Consider the following 23,611-nt stretch of genomic DNA (forward strand, 5'->3'; position numbering starts at 1 on the left):
AAGACAACAGCAAATCAGTATTAAGATTTCATGCCAATCTGCAACTCAGACGCATGTATATCTATTAGATAAAACAGACTGTTCTTTCCTTAAAAGTTGGAGACCCTATTCAGACTATTCTCATAATCTTTCTTTAAGAGTTGGTCAGAAACCCTATTTTTAGCCGAAATGTTTATGAGATGTAAGTTGATCTCCATTAACTGAAGTTTCTCTGACTCATGATTTGTCCGTTGCAGATGAGCCACTCCATATGAACAATGTAAGAACTAAGATTCATTATTTCTATTTATTATGGGATCCAAAGTATTGATGTTGTGGTCTAACTAGAAATGGCTCAAAGGTTTTGAGAACGTGCTTGCAGCTATCAATATTGATGCATATGCTAATGTTTTGTTGCTCTGCTGTAAAGTTCATAAGGTATTTTCGGCTTGAGCAGATTTGAAGGTTAGCAATGGAACTTTATCCGTTCTAGATTCAATGCATGTATGTGTATATGCATATATTTATGTAATTGGGTATTCAAATTGATGTTATGTTTCTAACATTCTTGATTTGCATTACATGGAAGTTTCCGAAGTGCAATGACTATTAAAGACAGATTGTCAATGCATGACTCTTGATTTCGTTTGCAGGAACACAAGATGAGTGCAACTGAGGTTTGAGATTTTGTGAACAAGCTGCGTTTCACAATATCATTTCAAGAGGTCATTTTTGCGTTTTACATTTGTGATTTTCTGTAATTGCTTGCTTAACAACGGCATGGTAATAATAAGAGCTAGTACAAGGCGAGTAGTTGGTTTGAGTGCTAATACTTGGTATGCTCACTCGTGCTGAAGCCTAGCATTGTTTCTCTCACGTGAGATTTTCTACATTTTCCTGTTTTTTTTTGTCTTGTCAATAGTTGCAATTGTCTATGATTCAATTCAAGTTTCAACGTGCTCAGCATATTAAGATCGAATATTGTCACAACTCCGAAATTTTGAATGATAAAAATTCGAATTCGGAGCCATGATAACTCTAAAACAATCTCTAATATGATGAAATCATTTTACAACAATAGTGTATCGAAACTGAGTTCACAGTACGACTCAGTAAACTTAAATAATACATAATCAGTTTATACCTCAGTTTTAAAACAAACTGAAATGTAAAATTTACTCAATCCCCACCATAAACAGAAGGAAGAAATCTTCAGAGTAAGCCCTCAGAATCTGATAATCCCACTTGCAGAACTATCTCATACACCATCGAATTGGTGCATCGGGATTGTAAATACAAACCCGGTAAGCTTTTCAGCTCGTATGAGTAAAACCAACAGTATAACATACATCGCACACAAGAGAAAATAACTGATAACATTTAAAGATAAACGTACTCATGAGACACTGGATGACCCATCTGGTTGTCCAATAATATTTGAAAATATGTGTACTCATGAGACATTGGACAACTCATCTGTTTACCCAATATCATTTAAAAACAGGGGTACTCATGAGACCCAGGTATTCATTTGTTACCCCTCATGCAGTACGCCGACAGACACTGGGTAACCCATATGTTACCTAATATCACTCAAAACATAGGTACTCATGAGACCCAAGCAAACCATTTGTTACCTCTCATGCAGAGTTCACCAGCAGACATACTAGAGCTCTAACTATATTATATTATTTACCATTTTTGTACACATACACAACCCACTATATTATATAAAAGTCACGGTTCAATCATTTTAAGAAGGGTAGACTTGTCATAGTGAGATTTACTCACCTTATTTCTTGCGTGCAACTTCTAAGACACCGAAAATGATTCCCTCACTCGTTTCGTCGGTCACCTAATAACATGATAAAGTGCTTAAAAAAACAATACATAAAATCATAGGCGACGATTCATTACCGTTAAAACACTGTCCACAAAATTACTGGTCATAAAAACATTATTCATAAAAATACTGTTCACACGCAGCCGCAGACGACGGCGCGTGGGGCTCAGTGTCTTATGAATACATTTATCTTTAAATGTAATCAGTATTTTCTTTTGTATGCGATGTGTGTTATACTGTTGGTTTACTCATACGAGCTGCAAAGCTTATTGTGTTTGTGTATACAATCTTGATGCACCTATTCGATGGTGTAGGAGATAGTTCTACATGTGTGGATTAGCGAAATTGAAGAGCTTATTCTGAAGATTGTCGAATATTATTCCTTATATTTGTGGTGAGGATTGAAAGAATTTTACATTTCTATTTGTTATAATACTTGAATTATAAACTGGTTATGTATTAATCAAGTCGACTAAGTCGTACTATGAACTCAGTTTCGATACACTGTTACTATAAGATGATTTCAATATATTTGAATTTTTTTTAGAGTTTTCATGGCTTCGATTTCGAGTTTTATTATTCGAAATTTCGGGATTGTGACACCTATTAAACAAAACATATTTTTCTGTTAATTCTCAGACTCCAAAGTCATCTCCAAGCATGATTTCTTTTCGATTTTTCAAGACCTAGTCATCAAAGTTCTATTCCATTTTTCTATTCGATTTGAAGCCCGACGACTCGGTTGTTCAACACCTAAAATTCATCTGCACCGAGACGAGAATATTGGGTAATATTCCAGTTCTGGGCTGGAAAAAGACATTTTTAGACCATTGGTTTTCAGTTTCACTACTATAATCCTCCTATGGTTGGACTACCTCAAGAAATTCTATGAATGCAAATTGTAAATGTGAATTGCAGGATAATTCTAGTGTAAATTTTTCACAACTATAATCTCTGTGGTTCAACTACCCCAAGGCTTCTAGGAATGCATTTATGTTCTATAAATAGTTTTAAAAGTTGTTTTCGGTTGTATACATAAAATTATAGGTCATGTTTGTGAACACTGGAGAAGTAGACACTATTAAGATACTTTCAAAATTTATGAAGACGACTACAGTATTTATCAAATACTAGTTCCAAGACACATTTTAACTTTAGTTAATAAACTATAAATGCTAGAAGTTTTCATGTAATGAGTTAAATTAATGACTAATGCTAGAAATTATTCTAAAGTTGGGAATCTCGAACTGGATTAATCAAATGCACAAGCAATGTAACCTATAGTTTCTGAGTTACTGTTGAAGTCCATTAAACTCGGTCCCATTTTGTAGAGTTATGAAGGCGAACCAACATCCGGGTATCTTCAAAATTCGATGAAGAACAGAACGTTATCTGAAAGTTAGGATGAGTGTGGGCTAGAAGGAAATGGGGATGAGAGTTGTGTCAAATTATAAGGAAAACTCATCTTCAAGAAAAGGGTTGCCTTCTGATTTATCCAACTTTGAATCCCATATTTGCCCAGCTGAAGATAACAAATTTATCACTGGCTCATGTGCAAACAACATCACTGTGCTTCATACATTACCAGGGACTGAGTACTTCATATCAAGTAGGAGAAATAGTTTGGGAGATTTCAACTCAATCTCATCCTGTAATAGATGCAAGCCTGCAACTATAATGTAATAACCCGATTTTTCGGAAACGAATTAATGAATTGTTTCTAAGTTTATAAAGTTTGAGAAATTCATTAATCGTGTTTGTTCCGCTTTGTGACGTCGGAAATCGAAAACGGAAACGTTATCGGAACTTTTATTTAGAAAAACGTTACGTTTCCGCGAAAACTTCATTCAGAAAAGTTTTAGACCTCGTCGATACGAGTTCGTGAACGCGTCACGTGTTCGAATCAGACGTTAGACATGAAAGATATTAACGTCGGAAGTTAGTTTCTGATTTTGGAAGTGGGTATAAAAGGAAATTTTTTAAGAGTAGGGTTTCCATTTTCAGAAACCCTCTCTCTCTCACTTCACTCCGCCTCTCTCTCTCTCTCTCTCTCTCTCTCTCTCTCTCTCTCACCCCGAGTTTCTCCTCTCTCGGCATCTCACCTCCGATCCCCCTCTTCCGGGCAACGTGGCTCTCACCGCCGGACCAGGAAGCCTCGCACGGACCTCCATAGCAACCCTCGAGCTCGCCGCGCCTCGCCGCCGTGAAGCCGCACGACATCGCCAAGCTTTTGCGATTTCCACCGCCGCTATCGAGCACCACTCCGACGCCTCTCTGGCGATTTCAAGGTGAGAGATAGGTAAGGGTGAGTTTGAATTGTTTGTTGGTGTTGTTGGTTGTTGTGAATTTGTTGAAATTGGATCGATTTGGTGCGGATCAGAGGAGGAGAGGGTGAGGAGATACCGCCGCCTAGAGGCGGCTCGTGTGGGGGCGTGGAGTGGCGTAGAGGCGGCGTGAGGCCGTGGGAGGGTAGAGGAGAAGGAGAGGAGGAGGTTTGGGGGCGGCGGTGGCGTGCTACGCGCCGGTCTCACGCGCGGTCGCCGGAGGTGGCGCGTGTACCCCACGCGTCGCCACGTGCGGCGGCGTGTGAATAGTTTTCGAAACAGTAAATTTGTAAAATTTATTTTTACGTGCGGTAAATGTAAAAGTGATTTACGTACGGTAAATATAAATTTCTTTTACGTACGGTAATTGTAAATATAAATTACGTACATTAAATGTAAAAATAATTTCAGAAGGGTAAATCAGTAATTTTTTATTTACTGAGATAATATTTACGATTGAATAGTATGCATAAGTACAGAAATACGTAAATAGTATGTACTCGTACATGAATACGTAATTGATGTGTATTTGTACAGTAATACATGAATAGTAACTACGTGAACAATAATTTCATAAAACCAGAAATCACTGAACAATAACATATTATTACTGTTTCAGCATTTAAGGTTTACGTAACGATTCTAAATTTTTTTCTTATCTTTTCAAGGTGATCGATAATTCAAGTAAAGGAATTACTTTCAGAATCGTGGAATTTCGCTCGAGATTATAAGGTGAGTAAAATCTCACATTTACGAATCTACCCTTACGGAGATTCAAGATTATGCGAAAATTTAAAGAATGAAATATGACATGTATATGATATAGTGGAATGTGTATTTGTATAAATGGTAAATACGTACATATATATAGTTTGCTATATTATATACTGTCAGGATTTCTTTGCGATTAAGTTCATTATGATGATGAGATTTATATATTGAGCATGTTGATTTGATTTTTTGTACAATATAATGTGATGATTATTGTACGTGGTTTTAACATTGAGATTGTTAAAACGTTTTTGTCTTCGGACGTGTTTTGTCTTCGGACGTGTTTTGTCTTCAGACGTGCTATGTCTTCGGACGTGTTTTGTCTTCGGACGTGTTTTGTCTTCGGACGTGTTTTGTCTTCGGACGTGCTATGTCTTCGGACGTGCTATGTCTTCGGACGTGTTTTGTCGTCGGACGTGTTTTGTCTTCGGACGTGCTATGTCTTCGGACGTGTTTTGTCTTCGGACGTGTTATGTCTTCGGACCAGTCTTCGGACGTGTTGACATGTCAGAACCTGGCCTTTGGCCGGGCAAAAGTTACGATACAGTTAGTGCTCTAGTCTGTCTGTATGTCGGGGTACTGCATACGAGGTAACAGATGGGTTATCGCTTATGAGTACCCATATATTTTTGATATTGGATGACAGATGGTTGTCCAATGTTGGCGGCGTACTACATGAGGAGTAACAGAGGTGTACCAACGCTCATGAGTACCCGTATTATAAATGCATTTGGGTAAACTAAGGGGTTGCCCAATCTCTCATGAGCATAAATATTTTCACATTATTAGACAACCAGATGAGCCATCTAATGAGTCATGAGTGCATTTATATTTGTTGATTTGTGGATTTTCATATATATTGATATGCGAGTTATATTGTTGTTTTACTCATACGAGCTGCAAAGCTTACCGGGTTTGTGTTTACAATCTCAGTGCACTTATTCGATGGTGTAGGGGATAATTCCGCAGGTGTCGATTAGTGGAAATCGAAGGACAACTATGAAAACTCGAAGTTGTTTTTATCATATCTTGTGGTGAGGATTTATGTGAGGATTTATACATTTCCATTTGTTATAATGTCGAATTATAAATTTGGTTTGTAATAATCGGTTTGTCTGAGTTGTATTTTGAACTCAGAAATGATCCACTATGACATTAAAATGATTTCGATTTATTGAGATTGTTTTAGAGTTTTTCATGACTTCGAAATTAGAGTTTCATACTCGAAATTTTGAGGTCGTGACATATAACAAGTGAACTTGTAAATACAACCATGAACAGAAGAAATTCTAACATTGTTGTGCATTTACAGATTCTCATGTTTCTACTACGCAATCACAACCAAAGAGTAGGGGAGTGATGTCGTGGTTTTTTCAGAAGTTAAATTAGAAGTACAAGAATGGAAGTTCTCCAACTCGGACCGAAGAAGTTTCTCAAGTCTACAAAAATTTTGTGATATCATCAGTGGAAGTGTTGAAGAAAGCTCATACAAGCAAATGAGATAAGAGACTCCGCCTTAAAGGAGATGTCTGAGATGAGATCTTCTCTTGGAGAGCTGGAAACAGAAGCTGGAGTAGTACTTGGAAACTTACTGTGAAGAGCTGAAGAAGGCTTTGAGACAAGCAACACTGCTAAGAAGAATTTTTCAAATGCCAGAAACAATAGGCAATCTCCCAAACAGACTAGGAAAATCAAGTAATGGAATTGCAGAAAACATGATGCCGGTCAGCGAGTTATGGTAGAAGGTTTTTTGCAGATAGTATCCGAAGCAAGACTTTCAGTAAGACAATTCTGCAAAATTCTTGTAGCACAATTTGAACTTACAGATAAGACCTTGGTAGAGAATTTAAACATGCTCCTCAACCATTCAAATTGTCTCACATTCCGAGTATTCGAAAGCTGTGTCATACCACTTGGAAGCAATCATAAATTATTCACTCTACCAAGACTTTGAGAACTGTGTTTTTCAGAAGCATGGCCCACCGAAGCTTCTAGATCCTCAACAAGCCCGCCAAGCGCAGTTTTCTTCATTCGTGGTACTAAGAAAGGTAAGCTGGAATGAAGTCTTAAGGAAGGGAACAAATTAGTACTGTGAAGAATTCAGCAAGTCCTGTGATCAGACGATGACTTGCGTCATTACAACACTAAATTGGACTAGACCATGGCCCGAGCAAGTTCTTCAAGCATTATTTGTTAGCAAATGAATTTTCATTCTGTCCGCCGTTGGGGGATTCTAAGGGTGGAAGAGAATAGGAGCTTTGATCCACATTACATGGAAGACATATGTATTTAGGGATAGGCACAGATCACATGGTCATGCCAGGGTTTTATGTTCAGGATGGGTCTTAAGATGCAAGGTTCTTTGCAGGGTTGCAGGCAAGTTGACTTTTTATCTTTTCTTTTCCATTCTCCATCCAATTTCTTTATACCAGCCAAAATTTCCTGGAATGCAGTTGTAATGAAATAACAGTTTCAACTTCCAAGCATTTAGCATGATCACAATCTTTTGACATGATTTCATGAGATAGTTCTTTGTTACAAGCTACAAGGGGTGGCTAAGCAACTTGGTCTTCAAAAACACCAATTATAAAAGGCGACAAATTATCTCGACTGTTACACAATACCCACTACAAACATACTGAATGTAGAGAAAGGAAAAAACAGTTCTAACTAGTTCTCTGCAACTGCAGTGGGATTAACAGAGTCAGACAGCAGGGCCTGGATGTCTGTATCGGCATTTGGAACCATGATGCTCTAGGCTTGATCCCTCAATTCATTGCTCAATGGAGATATAGCTCATGCATTGCCTTTCACTCTCTTCATCAGCCCAATGAATTCGCGAAAAACTGCAACAACAAAAATTCCATAAATTCATATACACAGTTGGCAATCTAAAAGGAGGTTTTAGTTGTGTGAGCTGAGAAAACAGTTGGCAAGAAGCAACTGGGAAAAATGATACCCGTGCTATGAACTATACCTTTACCTTTCATATGGTAATGGAATTCATATACATACATACTATGAAGAGTTTTATCAACAAGGGTATTCTGATGCTATTGGTGTAGCACCCACATTACAAGCTTAATATTGGTAAGATGGATATATATGTCTATCAGCATATATAAAGCATAATTTAAATTACCATAATCTGAATCATGAGGTCCTGGGGACGCTTCAGGGTGGTACTGAATAGACATTATGTTTCGTGCAGGAAACGCAAGGCCAGCGCAGGTATTATCGTTGAGATTGACATGAGTTACTTCTACACCATCTGGGAGTGACTTGGGGTCAACCGCATAGTTATGATTCTGCCACAAAATGAAAATAAGGAACATTAATAGATGTAGATGGCATCACCTCAGTTACGCAAAATAGCTTGTTGACATTCTTAATTACTTCATGAGATAGTTCAGTTTAGGGCTGTCAATTCTTACTTCACCCGTTTAGTTACTGTTTCCAACCCGTTTAACCGATTTAAATATATATCGTGTCGTTTTTTTTTTAAATAACCAACAGAAGCAAAATTTAAACAAAAGAATTCATAGTATTACCTATGATTGGTAGAGTTTACATTATACATAAAATTGGTAGAGTTCACACACCTGAGTAGTTGTCTCAACAACTCCAGTACGAAGGTTACGGACTGGATGATTTGCTCCGTGGTGACCGAACTTCAACTTAAAAACTGTAGCGCCTAATGCCAAGCTAATCAACTGATGGCCCATGCATATTCCAAAGACAGGAACCTTACCAAGAATCTCCTTGACTGTTTCAACAGCATATGGAGCCGCAGATGGATCTCCAGGGCCATTGCTAAAAAGGACACCGTCTGGTTTCATCTTAAGATGCTGGCATTGTCGAAGGCACGACAGTGATTTCGCAATTATAGGAAGCCAATCGCCTCAGTGTGTTGCTTTTGATTCCAAAATCATATGCAACAACCTACAATTCATAGCCATAGAAAAGCGTCAGTTGAGACTGCACTGTGACCTTATTCCTTATGGTTAAACAAAGATGTAAAGGGAAGATGACGCATGGAGAGATTGGTAGGAGAAGAGTAAGAATATGAGGTAGGACTAAAACTGAAGAAAACAAATGTGTTTGTTTACTTCGAGAACCATCAAATTCTTGTATCATTCAGCTTCTTACATTTTTGTATCCTTTTCCTCCCTCTTTTAGTTTAATACCCAAAAACAAAATACTGAAGAAGACTACTAAAAAAATAGAACGTAACATGAACATTACATGAAAAGCGTTTGCATCGCTTCGGTCGGACATAAATTCCCATTCAGAATTGGTTTTATCAACCCATACATAAGGAGTCTTGCACGAAACACCACTTATTAGATCAACCCCTGCAAAGTGCAAAGTTAGATTTTGAAAAACTATGAAGTTTATGAAATTTTAATCAAACTTCAAGACATCCTTACCAACAATGTCCCATGATCGAGACATTTCCAATAGTTCTTCATCTGTTTTTGTCTGGTCTGTGCTCAAAACACCAATAAGGCTTCCATGTTGTCTTACTATGCGGGTGATAGCACGTGTGTCAACATCATCTGTAGTAGCAGCATCAAGGTCAACACCAGAAGTTAAAAGATGTACAGCACAGTACACCAGATTACATGATTTCGAAAATATCGGTGCATTCAAGAGTAATCTGTGGTTTAACTTACGAAATAACATGATATTCTTTTCTGCTAAATAATCGCCAACGGGTTTTTCACATCTATAATTTGAAGTACTGAAAAGGAACAAACAGAAGCAACTCGTTGGATTAAGTCAGAACAGATCAATCAGTGAAACTTCCAATATTGACATCCGTATATGGAAAAGGTTATACCTGATACTTAAATTTCTGATCACTAGAGCACGAAGGGAGCACTGGCTTGATTCTTCATCATCTGATATGGAAATTATCAACATCAGATTTCTTGATATTCAAGACGGTATAATTCTCTAATTTTATGAAAGGAAACTTTACTCACCAAAATTTACTCCAGTATTTCCAATTTGGGGGTTTGTCATCACCACAAATTGGCCAGCATAACTTGGGTCAGTAAAAATTTCTTGATACCTGCAAAAGAAATCACATATATATCAATGTATCAGAGACTCTATGTATGAGCAACCCGAACTTGATGATTCCCAACTAAATCTAAGATGACTATTTTTATTTTATTTTTTATGACTAGTTTCACCAATGCAAGGACTATATCTCCATCACCACAAAAGTGGACTTCTGTACACTCTCACGTGCAAAATGTGATGGTTGTATAAAATTTCTTAACAGAAGGCACACTCTTGGGAGTGTCTCTTCATTCTTGTGGGGGATAGATGATGCATTACTGGAGATAGAAGCCTCCATACCCAGCAAGTCAATATAGATTACAAGACACACAAATTTTATAAGCCAAACTCACCCAGTCATGGATGTATTGAAAACAACTTCACCAACTTGGGTTCCTGAAGCACCAAATGACTTTCCTCTCCAGGAAAAACCATCTGAAAGCACCAATCTAGCATCTGGAGTCTTCCAAGGTCTTTTGGGCAAGTCTGAAGCACAAAGAGTAGAACAAATAAATAAAACACAAAGATATAATATGTAAGGGACCAACATGCAAAGTTCCAATGTTCTCCAGAATCTCCAGCCACCACCGCTGCTACAACCACGAGTCAAATTTACAAATTACACATCCGAACAGATTAACTAAAGTTGATATGTTAATCTGATAATACTACATAACAAGAATACTCATAAGATCCCCTTGATTTCAATTTTTAAGTTTCCAAATAGTCAGGCAATCACTGATAACCAAACCCAGGAAACAAAAAACAAAGAAAAAACAGTGAAGGTACTCCAATTTGCTGTAAACAACAAAATTCCACCCTAAAAGTTTTGAACTTTCAGCACAGAATGTAACTGAAGCATAGTGTCAACACCCAAAACGTTGAGCCGTTGAGATACATGTCCAACATATACCAACCCTATTGGTTATTATTCTTCTAAAACTAAAACACTGCATGTTAGCCCATTGATTCTCTCCTCAAGTCACTAACAAATCAACCCCACAGTAAAAAAGAAAACCAATATCACATAAAAATCGAATCTTTACAAGTAGACCCACCAAAGCAGAGTAAGGAAAAGTGGGTTATACCGGAGACGGCGTTAGCGGAGGAGGAGGAGGAACATCGGAGAGTGAAGACCCTAGGCTTTGAAGGGTTTTGAGGCTTTGGAACAGAGAAAGGTAAAGGCTTTATGAGGGCCAAGTTCATTGCTGCTGTGTTTTTCTGTCTCTATGTCTGAGTTGCGGCTGAGATGAACAGGTTTCCTTGTTTAATTAGGTATAAATAGAGAAGGAGCGGACCCTGATTGGATTAAGAGTTGGGTCATCGAACCAGCCTAGTTTATACTAGGTAGATAGCCGGCGGCTTTTAATTGGGTATATGTCTGCAAATTAGAACTTGGATAATCAATTCCGACCATATATAGGACTTGAGGTTCAACCATATAAATGTGCACCAGCCACTACTAAGAGAAGAGGGCCGAAGAATCATATAAGATCAGGAGATAATAAGACGCTTAAGAATGATATACATAATCTTTTCATCAGTGAAAAAAATTACAAGATATTAACAACCATCGATCCATCAACTGAAGTTTTACTCGAGGGAGAGAGACATGAAGTTTTCCCTCTATATATTGGTGCATGTACAATAGCCAATGATGTTTCTCAGTTTCTCTTCTGTCAACTTCTTTTATGTCCAGTGCCAGCCCGTCCCAATTAGATATGAGAATAGAGAATATATTTGGTCAGAGGGAAATGATTGGTTTGTTCATCCGGAGTAAAACCTCCACACTTGAACAGTTTTAATGATTTCCTACTTCAACTAGGAGACTGCTTCTAGGAAAGCTTATAATGCTATTGTTGATTATCCACTCAAATAATAGCTACTTATTTTGTATTTGCAAAGTACAGTTTCAACTATCCACTTTAAAGGTATTTTTAGGTCATTATGCTCCATATAAAAGGTACTAATGTTGTTGTGATATCTTCAAAAATTCTATATCTATCATTTGTAACAAGCGTCACAACTCACAAGTCCAGTAATTTCTTCCAACTACACCTTATAGCCTATATGCACTAATGCACCTTGCCTATTGTACTGCCATGGACATTTACTTTGAAAAAGTGGGACAGGTGTCAGGTGCAGAGCTAATAGCTTCTCTGAGAAGCCAATGTCAGACCCTACTGTTCATTATGAATATCATCCGTCGGATTTCTGTACTTTAAAAACTAGCGGTCCCTGATCAAAACCAATTTCAACACTCTATTGACTCTAATTCCTCACTCATAGTCTCAAACTGGCTCACAGCTCAGGCCTTCAAAACCTTGCAGAGTAAACCACTCTGGCCTGAAGACGAAGAAGAAGAAGAAGAAGAAGAAGAAAAAGACCCAAAACGACGACGTTTCGCTTCTCCGAAATCGCAAAGAGACAACCCGCGGTAAAGTCTCCGACTTGTTTTCTCCTCCGTGTTTGGGTTTCGACGAAATGAACCGTCCCTACAATTTCCGGCTCCGCTAGGTTTTCGAAGCCCTAAAAGCTTTTATCGTTTTCATTTCGCTCCAGTTTAGTCCAAGGTCTGCAAGTAGCTCATGTATTAGCTTCCGCATTCGTACAGTTAGGGTTTCTGAAATTGAGCTGAAATTTGGAAACCTAGTGAATCGAGAGAGGGAGAGATGAGGGAAATGGATGGAGATTTGGTTAAGAAGTTGATGGAGGAGTGGTGGTGTAAGGTTGAATTGAAAGAGAAGGGGATTGAGGAGTGTGTTGCGAAGCTGGAACTGAAGGAGAAGGAAGTCGAGGCGAGGTTCGAGGAGGTAAATGTGATTGAGAATAGGGTTAATGAGTGTCTGGATGATGTTAAGGTGAAATAAAAGGAGGTGGATTTGGCTGTGAGGTCATTGCGAGAAGAGAAGCAAGTCGGTTGAAGAGAGGGAGACACAGTTGGGGTTGTTGTCGAGTGGAATTGAACGAGAGGAGAAGGAACTTGAAGTGCAGCAGCAGCAGCAGCAGATTGGTTGGGTCTACCAGATGTTTCGGATGAAAGAGAATGAGCTTGAGCAGCAGAGCCAAGAGGTTGAATTGAAGCGGCATCAATTTGAGTCACTTTGCCATCTGTTTCAGAGAAAGAGGGGCAGCTTGAAATGAAGCACAAACAAATGGAATCAATCGGCCATATGAAGGAGGGACAACTTGAAAATCTAGCCAAGGAGCTTGGGTTCAAGCAGCAACAAAACGATTCAGTCTCTAAGTTACTTGAGATGAAAGAAAATGCACTTGAACAACGGGAAAAAGAGCTTGAACCCAGACAAGAACAAATTATTTCAGTTTGCCAGATAGTTCTGATAAAAAAGAGAGGGAACTTGAACGACAGGCAAAAGAGCTTGACTTAAATCAAAAACAATTTGATTCTCAGGTGAAGATGGCCCGATACTTTAAGGTCACTGGGCCTTCATCTGCAACTGATGAGTCCAGGTCCAGCGTTGATATGGATGGTAGAGGCTTGCAGTTTTTCATGATTGAACAATTGAAGGGGATTGACTTAATGCGTACCCAAATGTCGGCTGCTTTTCAATTGTCATCAGACCCAGGAAATTTGGTTTTGGATGCGATGCAAGGATTTTACCCTTCGATTTCAAATGTGGGAAACCTGGAGACTGATTTTGATCTGAGCTAGGAGTTTGAGAGGATGTCACCTGATATTAATCCTGGGGTTAGAGAGAAGGCATTGAAGTTGGCTTCTCATTGGAATGGGCAAGATGACAGTGGCTACTGATAATTCAGTTGAGGTCTTGGCTTTTTTGCGGCTTGTAACTGCGTTTAAATTATCCTCTGCTTATGATGCTAATGAGCTTCAGAGTCTTCTTTCTCTAGTTACTCAGCCTGAACAAGCAGCTGAATTAAGCAGGGCTCTCGGTGTCTAAGATAAGGAACCTTGTAAGCTCCCTCTGTGTTTGTAACTCTTCTCACTTTATAGCCAACCCATAGATATGACTAAAAAGTATTTCTGAAATATTTAAATCCTCTTCACTGGATATGACAATTGGAATATTGGATGGTTATAGTCTTGTCTTTGTGTTCGTATAAGTGCCCTGTTTACTTCCTTTTTTATACTTTGCTGTTTTGAGTAGTCATTTCCTTTTAGGCTGAATATTTTGCAAAGATGAATTTGATGTTTACAATTATTTTATTACTTTCATAAGTACGATTTCTCCAATAACATGCCAAAAGTTGTAAACAGTTTCCTAAGCCCCTATTTGTAAACTAGTCAACTGGGCTCAGAGTCTGAAACTACTATTTATCTGATCATATAAATACTGCTGGTCTTTGGCATCGTCAGCGTTGTTGCACTGCATAGAGTTATAACCCATGATTTACATGGTACAAACTTAGTAAAACTAAATGTGTGTCAATGAATCATTTGTTTTCAGAATTGGAGATTATAAATGTTTCAGATACCATCTGTTGTTGTTTAAAATGTGAAACAACTATTTTATGGTTTAGCTTCAGTTTTGCTTGTTATGGCTTAACATAGTAGCTTTGCCCTGACTACCGGACACCTGCTCCAACCCCACATCTTACCTCTTTAGTCAAGGCACAAGTACCACAATGTAGCTTTTGTTTATTTATCTTTAAAATCTTCACTCACTAACCCTGCTTACTGCATTTTCTTTGTTTATTGCAAATGCATAGCGACCAGCAGCATTTCTCCCCTTGTCAAAGAGGTGGAACCAGCATCTACTAATGCAGGGAACTTTCCTGCTACAAATATTCAACTGATTGTCACTATGGATGCAAGGAATGTGTCAGGGCTCTTAGATGAGCCTTTCAGAGAGCATCAGTATATAGTGGCTGCTTCTGTTCCATTGTCATCAGACCCAGCTGAACTCATGTTGGATAGCATCCAAAAGTATCTTGCTGAATACCAGCAAAATGGAGAACTTGAAGCAAGTATCATGTCTAGTAACATTTGCCAATTGGAGGCGCTAATGAGAATCTCCCCGCACATAGACCTAATCTGAAAGCAGAAGCAATAAAGCTATCTCTCCTATGGAAAGAAAAGATGGAAGGAAATACTGAAATGTCATTGGAGAGTGTAGGATTTTTGCTTTTTCTAGCTACTTATGGATTGCTTTCTACATTGAATACTGATGAGATTATAAAGCATCTTGGGTTGATTTGTAGGCATAAACAGGCTCTAGAATTATGCCAGGCGTATGGTTTTACCGAGAAGATTGGTGGTAAGTTTCTTTAGTCAATAAGTATTCAGTTTTTCAGTGTACTGTTTGTCCTCTACTTTTTTATATTAGTACAATGCAAATCTCCTTTTGTAACCTCACTATTTTATGTCACACATGGCAGAGTTTATCCAGATCCTTGTTGAACAGAAGCAACTTGTTGAGGCTGTTAGATATATTTTCGCTTTCAAGTTAACTAGCAAGCTTCCTCCTGTCTACCTTTTAAAAGAATATGCAGAAGATACAAAAAAGTGTTCTGAAGCAATTTCCATGTTGCAGATTTCGCATGATGAAAAGGTATGCTAACTCCTAGCCAGACTTCTGAACTGTATTTTAAATGTCAATTTTATCGCCATCCTACTACGAAGGCTTACTTATTGCTCACAGGAGGTGGTGGCAGATGGTCTATTAGGTGATCTAAGAGCTGTGCATCAATACATCAAGGATTACAATCTTGAGTACAAGTGCCCATCTGCAGACATTGAAATGCAAATAGTAAAGACAGATTGGAGACACTTGGCATCGTCCCCTGGCTCCAATGTTGAACAGCAAGAGCAGAGAAAAAGGAAGAGACCTAGTGCTGGCACTTCAACCCTTCAGTTCGAACCACCACATGAGGCCTGATAGGGAATTTATCTACTCTTTTGTATTCCACTGTGAAGCTCGCTGACATGATAATTTTGAAGGACGGGATTATGTCCTGGTTTTTGAAACTCCTTCCCAGTGCAAAGTGTTGATTATGCCTGACCTGCACAACTAGTTTGAGTTGCATTGCTTGCATTTCGGAGAAGCACATGTATTTTGATCGACTTTCTTGTAGAAAGAAACCCTTGACATAGATGGAGTTGAGTTGAAATGTTTTGATCGATTGATACATATGTTCCTGGAGCTTGTCTCTCTAATTACTACTACGGAATTAATTATTAATGTATGAGTTTGCAGCTCACCAACTTGTGACATTTGCTTACTCTGATAAATCATTGTGTAGTCGTATATACATATAGTAGTGTCGGTTATTTCTATAACCTGTCGTCCAAAGTAAATATTCCGGCCTTGAATTTTGTTTGTCTGCCAAGATAAAATCGTGGCGATTTTACATTTTGGCTGGCCTGAAATTTTCCAAAACTACTAAACATCTGAAAGTTCTGAACCAACATTTCGAAACTGGCCCTTGAATCATTAATAGTGCTCAATGCCTCAATCTAATGCATCCAGCAAGTGTTACTGCCGTGGATTGCCTTCATGTTTTACCACCTTTTCTTTGTCTTTCGTTAAAATTGCTTGTCACTTCTGCATCTGTGTCAACCACCGCAACGGCCTAGAAAATTTATCTTCTCAATCCATGGAAGCTGCCGCAGATGGTAAACTAGTCGTAACGGGGTAAGTACAATCTAATTTTGAATCAGTACAGGAAGCAGCACAGCTATTTTGAAATGCACTGCTAGTAGTTACCCGAAGCACATACATTTGGACCGACTTTCTTATACGAAGTTAGAAAGCCTTCACATAGATGTAGTCGTCGGAATATAATGGAGCTCTGATACACAATACTTGACATTTCATGAATACGCGTATGTGTTAATCAATTTAGTTACGAGATGTACAGAGGAATCTCAGTTTGAATTTAGTTACGAGACGTAGCAAATGCAAATAAACAAAAGCCAATTGCAGGTCCTGGTAGAGGTATACTGTCTTCAACATACAAATCAAACCCACATTTCTTGAAATCTAAATTAGTTGGGGAAGAAAATCTAATTATTCCAGTCTCATTCAACCACAACAAGAGGCACCAAAACCTAAATTTGGTGTTTTGAAATTAGGAAGGTGTTACCGGTGAGAAATTTTTATATGATACCGTAGTACCACGTGACAATGTCTAGTAGTTCTCTTTGTTTGTTATATTTTGACACATAGATTTATTACACTAAAATTATAATTTTGTTCCGGGAGAATTACCATTATACCCTTATGTGTGTCTTAGCCTAATAGGTTTCCCAATAGGAGATAGATTAGCATCTCCGTAGTAGATTAGGATTCCGAATCCTACGGGATTGTGGTGTTGTAAATGCCTATATATAGGCCCCCATATCATTCAATAATATACAAGTATTTCATCCTCAAACACGTTATCAGCACGAAGCCCTAAAACCCTGAATCTTTTAGAGCCTTCCGAAATTTTTTCTTCTTCCCTTCCTCCGCCGCCGCAACCCCCTGCCGCCGCAACCCCCTGCCGCCGCAGCCTCCTGCCGCCGCCGCATCCTCCCGCCGCCGCCGCAGCCCCTGCCTGCCCTCGCAGCCCCTGCCCTCGCAAGCCCCGCAGCCCTGCAGCCCCGCAGCCCCTGCACGCAGCCCCGCAGCCCCGCAGAGCTTCCTCCGCATTCGCTCCGCAAAGAAATCTTTTTGCCCCGCAAGTCCCCGCATCAAATCACTCAAAATTGCTCCTCCCGCATATTCACGCAAGAGACGTGAAATTCACAAGCAAGGACTTCGCTCAAGAGAAGCTACTCCCGTATACTACAAACCTTCCAAGGTAAATTTTTCATAAACGTTCCCGCTTTTGAACGTATAGATATATTATATCAGGCGCTATTAGCCTTCTTCTTGTCTTAATTCCGGCATTTCTTATAACGCCGATGAGACTATAGAGGGATGAGTTTTCCCTCTTGGTCGATGTTTTCTGTGTGACGGTCCTGGGGGAGTCACGATTGTTTTGAAAGGGAAGTGAATCGATTTTCGTGTGGTCGCCTGAGTGCACCGCTGTTTTGGGTGCGATCATGAGTATCGCCGTTTGCATCGATTTTTCTTGTGACCATATACGTCACCCCTTCTAATTCCTATTATACTTGAATCTAATCGATTCCGTATTCGTGTTTGTAGATGTCATCGCCATCTCGACCGGAATTTGGCCTTCTTGATCTAGAAGGCAAGGAATACCACCGCTAGGTTTCCGACATGGAACTCGCTTTCGAGAGCCGAGGGATTGAAGGCATGTTTGCCGACCCTCCTGCTGATTTCCCACCTATGGCTAAGACTCAGACTCTCATCTTTATGAGACGTCACATCCATGCAACTCTCAAGAGGCAATACTTGAACGTAAAAGATCCTAAAGAATTATGGGACAAACTACGCTTGCGGTACAACAACGTTCATGATAAGTTTCTTCCTGAATTGACCGTTAGATGGGATAACATCCGTCTATTGGACTATAAGAGAGTGGATGATTTCAATCAGGATATGCTATGCTTGCAATCCGATCTTGGCACCGTTGGTGTCATCAAGACCGACCTAGATCTTCTCAATAAGACATTGGACACGTTTCCAATCAACTATGAGGTTCAAGCTCATACGTACCGCACTCATGTAGAGGAATGGAAGATCTGGTCTTTTGCCGACCTAATGGCACTCTTAGCTAAGAAGGAGAGACATTCTGAGATTCTCCTCAACAACAACAATAGACTTGTTGGCACTAAAAGAATTCCTACGCCACAGTCTAACTATGGGAAAGCTCCTAAGCAAAAGAATCAATCTAGGAACGCTCCATATCAGCACCAAAATAACAACTCTCGTGGTGGGAGGCAACAAGGCCGATCTCGGCCTCGGTCCAATACATGGACCCGTGATGGTGGCGGCGCCGCACCCTCAGGGGGAGGCCGTCCCCGTCCCACACTCCAAGGAGGCCGTGCGCCTCCTCATGCCTCCACTTCCGGTAATGGCAAGTCTCCATGCTTCAAATGTGGCTCCTTTAAGCACTTTAATCGCGATTGTCGCGCTAGCAAAGAGATGATCAAGGCTTACTCCGCCTACAAGAAGTTTCTACAACCCGAATCGAATCATGTGGATGAGGACCATGAGATCGAGACTCACCATATCTCCATGAAGCCCGAGTCCCTTGCTTCTAAAGTTCGGCCTCCGGTTGCTACCATGGATACTCCCGACTTTGATTAGTCGTTTTAGCTTCTTTAGCTTTATGATTCAAGTATCGTTATGGCCAACCGCCATTGTTATTTTCATTGACTTTGTAATAGTCTTTTGATTTTGGAATTAGAAGTTCATGTGTGATGTATTAAAGATTGACATTCAATAAAATTTCTCAATTCTTGCTTACAAGACGATCTCTTTGAGAATTTTATTTACCCGACACTTAGCATGATGATCAACGTGTGCAACTCACGTGGTTTTTAAATTGGACACTTTTGGGTTACATGGGACTCCAATAGCACTACATTGTGAATTTGGAACTTAAAATTGGAAAACGAACCTCGGAACGTCGAAAAACGACATCGTTTTGCCTTGGCCGGCCCCGGTTACTATTCCGGCGTTTCCGGCACGTTTTGCCGACGTATTCGCCGTCTTCCAGCCATTTCCCGGCGTTTCCGGCACCGCCACTCGGTTCCTGCCGGCGTCCCCTGTCGGACCTGAAGTCCCGGCCTCCATACCGGCCAGTTTCGACAGCCGCCGGCCGGTTTTTCCGGCCATATGTGCCGCCGGTTTTCCACCGAGTTTTTCGACGATTCTTTCGTCGTTTTCTCGTGATTATTCCGGCATATTGCAGCAGTACCTGCTGCCACGTTTTCCTCGTCCAAAATTCACCCGGTTTTGAGTTCTTTTGACATGGTTTTCCAGTTTGTTTTTCCGGTTTTCTCCAAGTCCGTTATATGCACTCACCGGTACTCTTTGTGTGTGTTTTCCACACCATTCTTGGATGGTTTCTACCACCCTCATTTACTGTTTGGTATTTCACTGCTTCAATACCATGATTTCCAACTCTTTAGTTGAAGAATGTAGTACTATTGCCATGTGATACATTTGATGGAATCGACCTTTGTTCTGATTCCCTTTCTTACAATATCCTACGGCGTATTGTATAGAATTGTTCCCGTGTCACTGACTCTCTTAATTGTCATTTTGTAGATGTCACGCGGTGAAATCGAATGTTTAGCTGATTGCGGAACCACCCACACTGTCCTACGACACATGCAGTTGTTCACGGATCTAGTGTTCTCGACTTCTTCGATGACTACAATGATTGGCTCGAAATCCATCATTCAAGGAAGAGGCACTGCTTCTTTCATGTTGCCTAATGGTACGACTCTTAATGTCGTAGACGCTCTTTATGCGCCGAAGTCTCCCCGCACCTTGCTAAGTTTTAAGGACATACGTGCCAATGGTTTTCACCTCGATACTTATATTGAGAATGGAGAGGAATATCTTTGTGTTACCTCTGAGAAAGCAGGTCATCGCCGCATCTTAGAGAAGATGAAGAGTCTTGGGAATGGTTTGTATCTTACTTCCATTCGGATCTTTGAATCATATGCGGTTGAACGCAACTTTTGTGATTCGGACTCTTATATGCTTTGGCATGCCCGTCTCGGGCACCATGGACGTGATATGATGATTAGAATTCTTAAGAATTCACATGGTCATCCATTTTTCAAGTCCCGGAAGCGATTGGAGGATCACCTCACCCGTGCTCCGCACGGTGAGGCCGTGCCGACCCATGCACCGCATGGTGAGGCCGAGCATGCCTCACTCGGCAGCTCCACGGCTTTCATGCCGTCGGTGGCGGCATCCCCTCCTTCACAGGAGCTTGTGATGCCTCCCGTGCTTTCACATGCCTCCATGGCAATCTCTGATGCCCATCGCTCATTTTGCAAAGCTTGTTCTCTTGCTAAATTTCAAGGAAGTCATTCTTTTGCTAAGGCTTCAACCGAGAACATTCTATTCTTACAACGTATTCAAGGTGACATTTGTGAACCTATTCAACCAGAATGCGGACCTTTTCGATATTTTATGGTATTGGTTGATGCATCGACGTGTTGGTCACACGTCGCTTTGCTATCCACAAGGAATGCTGCATTTGCTAAGTTATTAGCTGAGATCATCAAACTCCGGTCTCACCACCCCGATTATCCTATCAAATCCATTCGTTTGGATAATGCTGGAGAATTCACCTCCAAAACTTTTGATGATTACTGCATGTCTATTGGGATCGAAGTTGAACATCCCGTTCCTCATGTTCATTCACATAACGGTCTAGCAGAGGCTACCATCAAGCGTATTCAGCTTGTTGCTCGGGCAATGGTTATGGGTACTAACCTGCCGGTCTCTGCGTGGGGATATGCAGTGTTGCATGCAGCGACACTTATTCGTTTCCGACCCGCGGCTAACCAAGCGTTTAGTGCGTACCAGATGGTAACTGGTTACGAACCCAATATTTCACACTTACGCATCTTTGGTTGCGCCGTTTATGTGCCTATTACGCCTCCGTTGCGTACTAAGATGGGTCCTCAGAGACGATTAGGTATCTATGTTGGCTACAATTCCCCAACGATTGTCCGCTACTTAGAACCAACCACCGGAGATCTCTTTACTGCAAGATTTGCAGATTGTCACTTTGATGAGACATGCTTCCCGTCGTTAGGGGGAGATGAGAATGTTATCATTCCAAATGAACATCAGGAATTGACGTGGTGTGTCCCCACTATGTCTCATTATGATCCCCGCACTGCTCAAAGCGAGTTAGAAGTGCAACGCATTATCGACCTCCAGAAAGTCGCGGATTCGATGCCCGACGGCTTTGTAGATATTGCTAAAGTGACGAGATCAAACATACCCGCTGCGAACGTACCGACACGGTTGGATGTCCCGAAATACGGGCGTGGAAGACAAGCTCTTGGACCTAGCAACGTTGGCACCGCCCCTGACAGTGGGACGGAGGCCGGCGGCGGCACCACCGTACGCCGTGGTGTTGCCGGCGCCCCTTGTGGCGACGATGCCGAGATGGCCCGGCATGGAGCAGCTTCGGCCTCGGCTCCTCAAAGGAAAAGGGGGAGACCGATAAACTCTAGGGATTCAAAACCTAGAAAGAAGCGAATGACTAAGGCACAGCGCGTCATCAACGATGAATCACCATCGTATGAAGTTGTCTCTGATTACAGCTATGTCCATGAATCAACTCAAGTGTTACCGTGGGACGCTATGGAACCTTGTTTGATGCCAGAGAACAACGAAATTTCAGTGAACTACACAAGTGAGCAGTCGGTCCGAAACCGAGCCACTACATGCATTGATGACGTTTTCGCTTATTCCGTCGCACATGAGATCATGTCTGAAGACGACGTTGAACCTCGCTCTGTAGCTGAATGCGAACGCAGAGCAGATTGGCCGAAGTGGAAGGAAGCAATCCAGGTAGAACTTGACTCATTAGCGAAGCGAGAAGTCTTCGGAAAGGTTGAATTGACTCCAAGAGATGTCAAACCTGTTGGACATAAATGGGTCTTCGTTCGTAAGCGTAATGAGATGAACGAGATCGTGCGCTATAAGGCAAGACTCGTGGCGCAAGGATTCTCACAACGACCTGGTATTGACTATGAAGAGACTTATTCTCCTGTTATGGACATCATTACCTTCCGCTACCTTATTAGTCTGGTAGTGTCCGAAAGACTAAACATGCAGCTTATGGATGTGGTCACAGCTTATCTCTATGGGGATCTTGACGCAGAGATATACATGAAAGCTCCTGAGGGACTACCTTTACCTCCATCAAGTGCCTCCAGACCACGGAGTGCTCATGCAGTCAGATTACGTCGTTCATTGTACGGGTTAAAGCAATCCGGAAGAATGTGGTACAATCGATTGCATCAATACTTGGTGAGAAGGGGTTACAAGAATGATGAACTATGCCCATGCGTGTTCATACGAAAGACAAATTCCGGATTCGTCATCGTTGCGGTCTACGTTGATGACATGAACATAATCGGTACTCTTGACGAGATTGAAGAGACCGTGTCTTATTTGAAGTCGGAATTTGAGATGAAAGACCTAGGGAGGACGAAATTCTGTCTCGGCCTTGAGCTTGTGCATAGGGCCGACGGCATCTTAGTGCATCAGTCAAATTACACGCAGAAGATGCTTCGACGTTTCAATATGGATCTATGCAGTCCATTGTCTACTCCCATGGTCGTCCGAAGTCTAGATATCAAGAAGGATCCCTTCCGTCCTAAAGAGGATGATGAAGAAGTTCTTGGTCTTGAAGTTCCATACCTTAGTGCGATTGGGGCACTATTGTATCTTGCTCAATGCACTAGACCGGACATATCTTTCGCAGTGAACTTATTAGCTAGATTTAGCTCCGCGCCTACGCTACGTCATTGGAATGGAATCAAGCATTTGTTTCGATACTTGAAAGGTTCCCTTGACATGGGATTGTTCTACCCCTATTGCAGAGAGAACACCGCCACGGTATCTCCCCACACCACCGCCGTACGCCGCAGCGACGCCGCCGGCCGCCATGGCATGGAGACCGTGCGCGGTGCCGAGAGCAGCAACCGGTCCCGTGCAGCTCTTTCCCCCGATGCAAAGACTCCAAACAACTTGTTAGTTGGTTATGC

General features: G+C 40.9%; 2 pseudogenes; one reads left to right on the forward strand and one right to left on the reverse strand.

Moving 5' to 3' along the window:
• Positions 1–6,190: 6,190 nt before the first annotated feature.
• Positions 6,191–7,376, forward strand: LOC126795514 (IRK-interacting protein-like; annotated as a pseudogene).
• Positions 7,377–7,468: 92 nt separating this feature from the next.
• Positions 7,469–11,223, reverse strand: LOC126794933 (carbamoyl-phosphate synthase small chain, chloroplastic-like; annotated as a pseudogene).
• Between the last annotated feature and the right edge of the window lie 12,388 nt (positions 11,224–23,611).

Source organism: Argentina anserina, chromosome 5, assembly GCF_933775445.1.
Source record: "Argentina anserina chromosome 5, drPotAnse1.1, whole genome shotgun sequence".
Taxonomy (NCBI): Eukaryota; Viridiplantae; Streptophyta; class Magnoliopsida; order Rosales; family Rosaceae; genus Argentina; species Argentina anserina.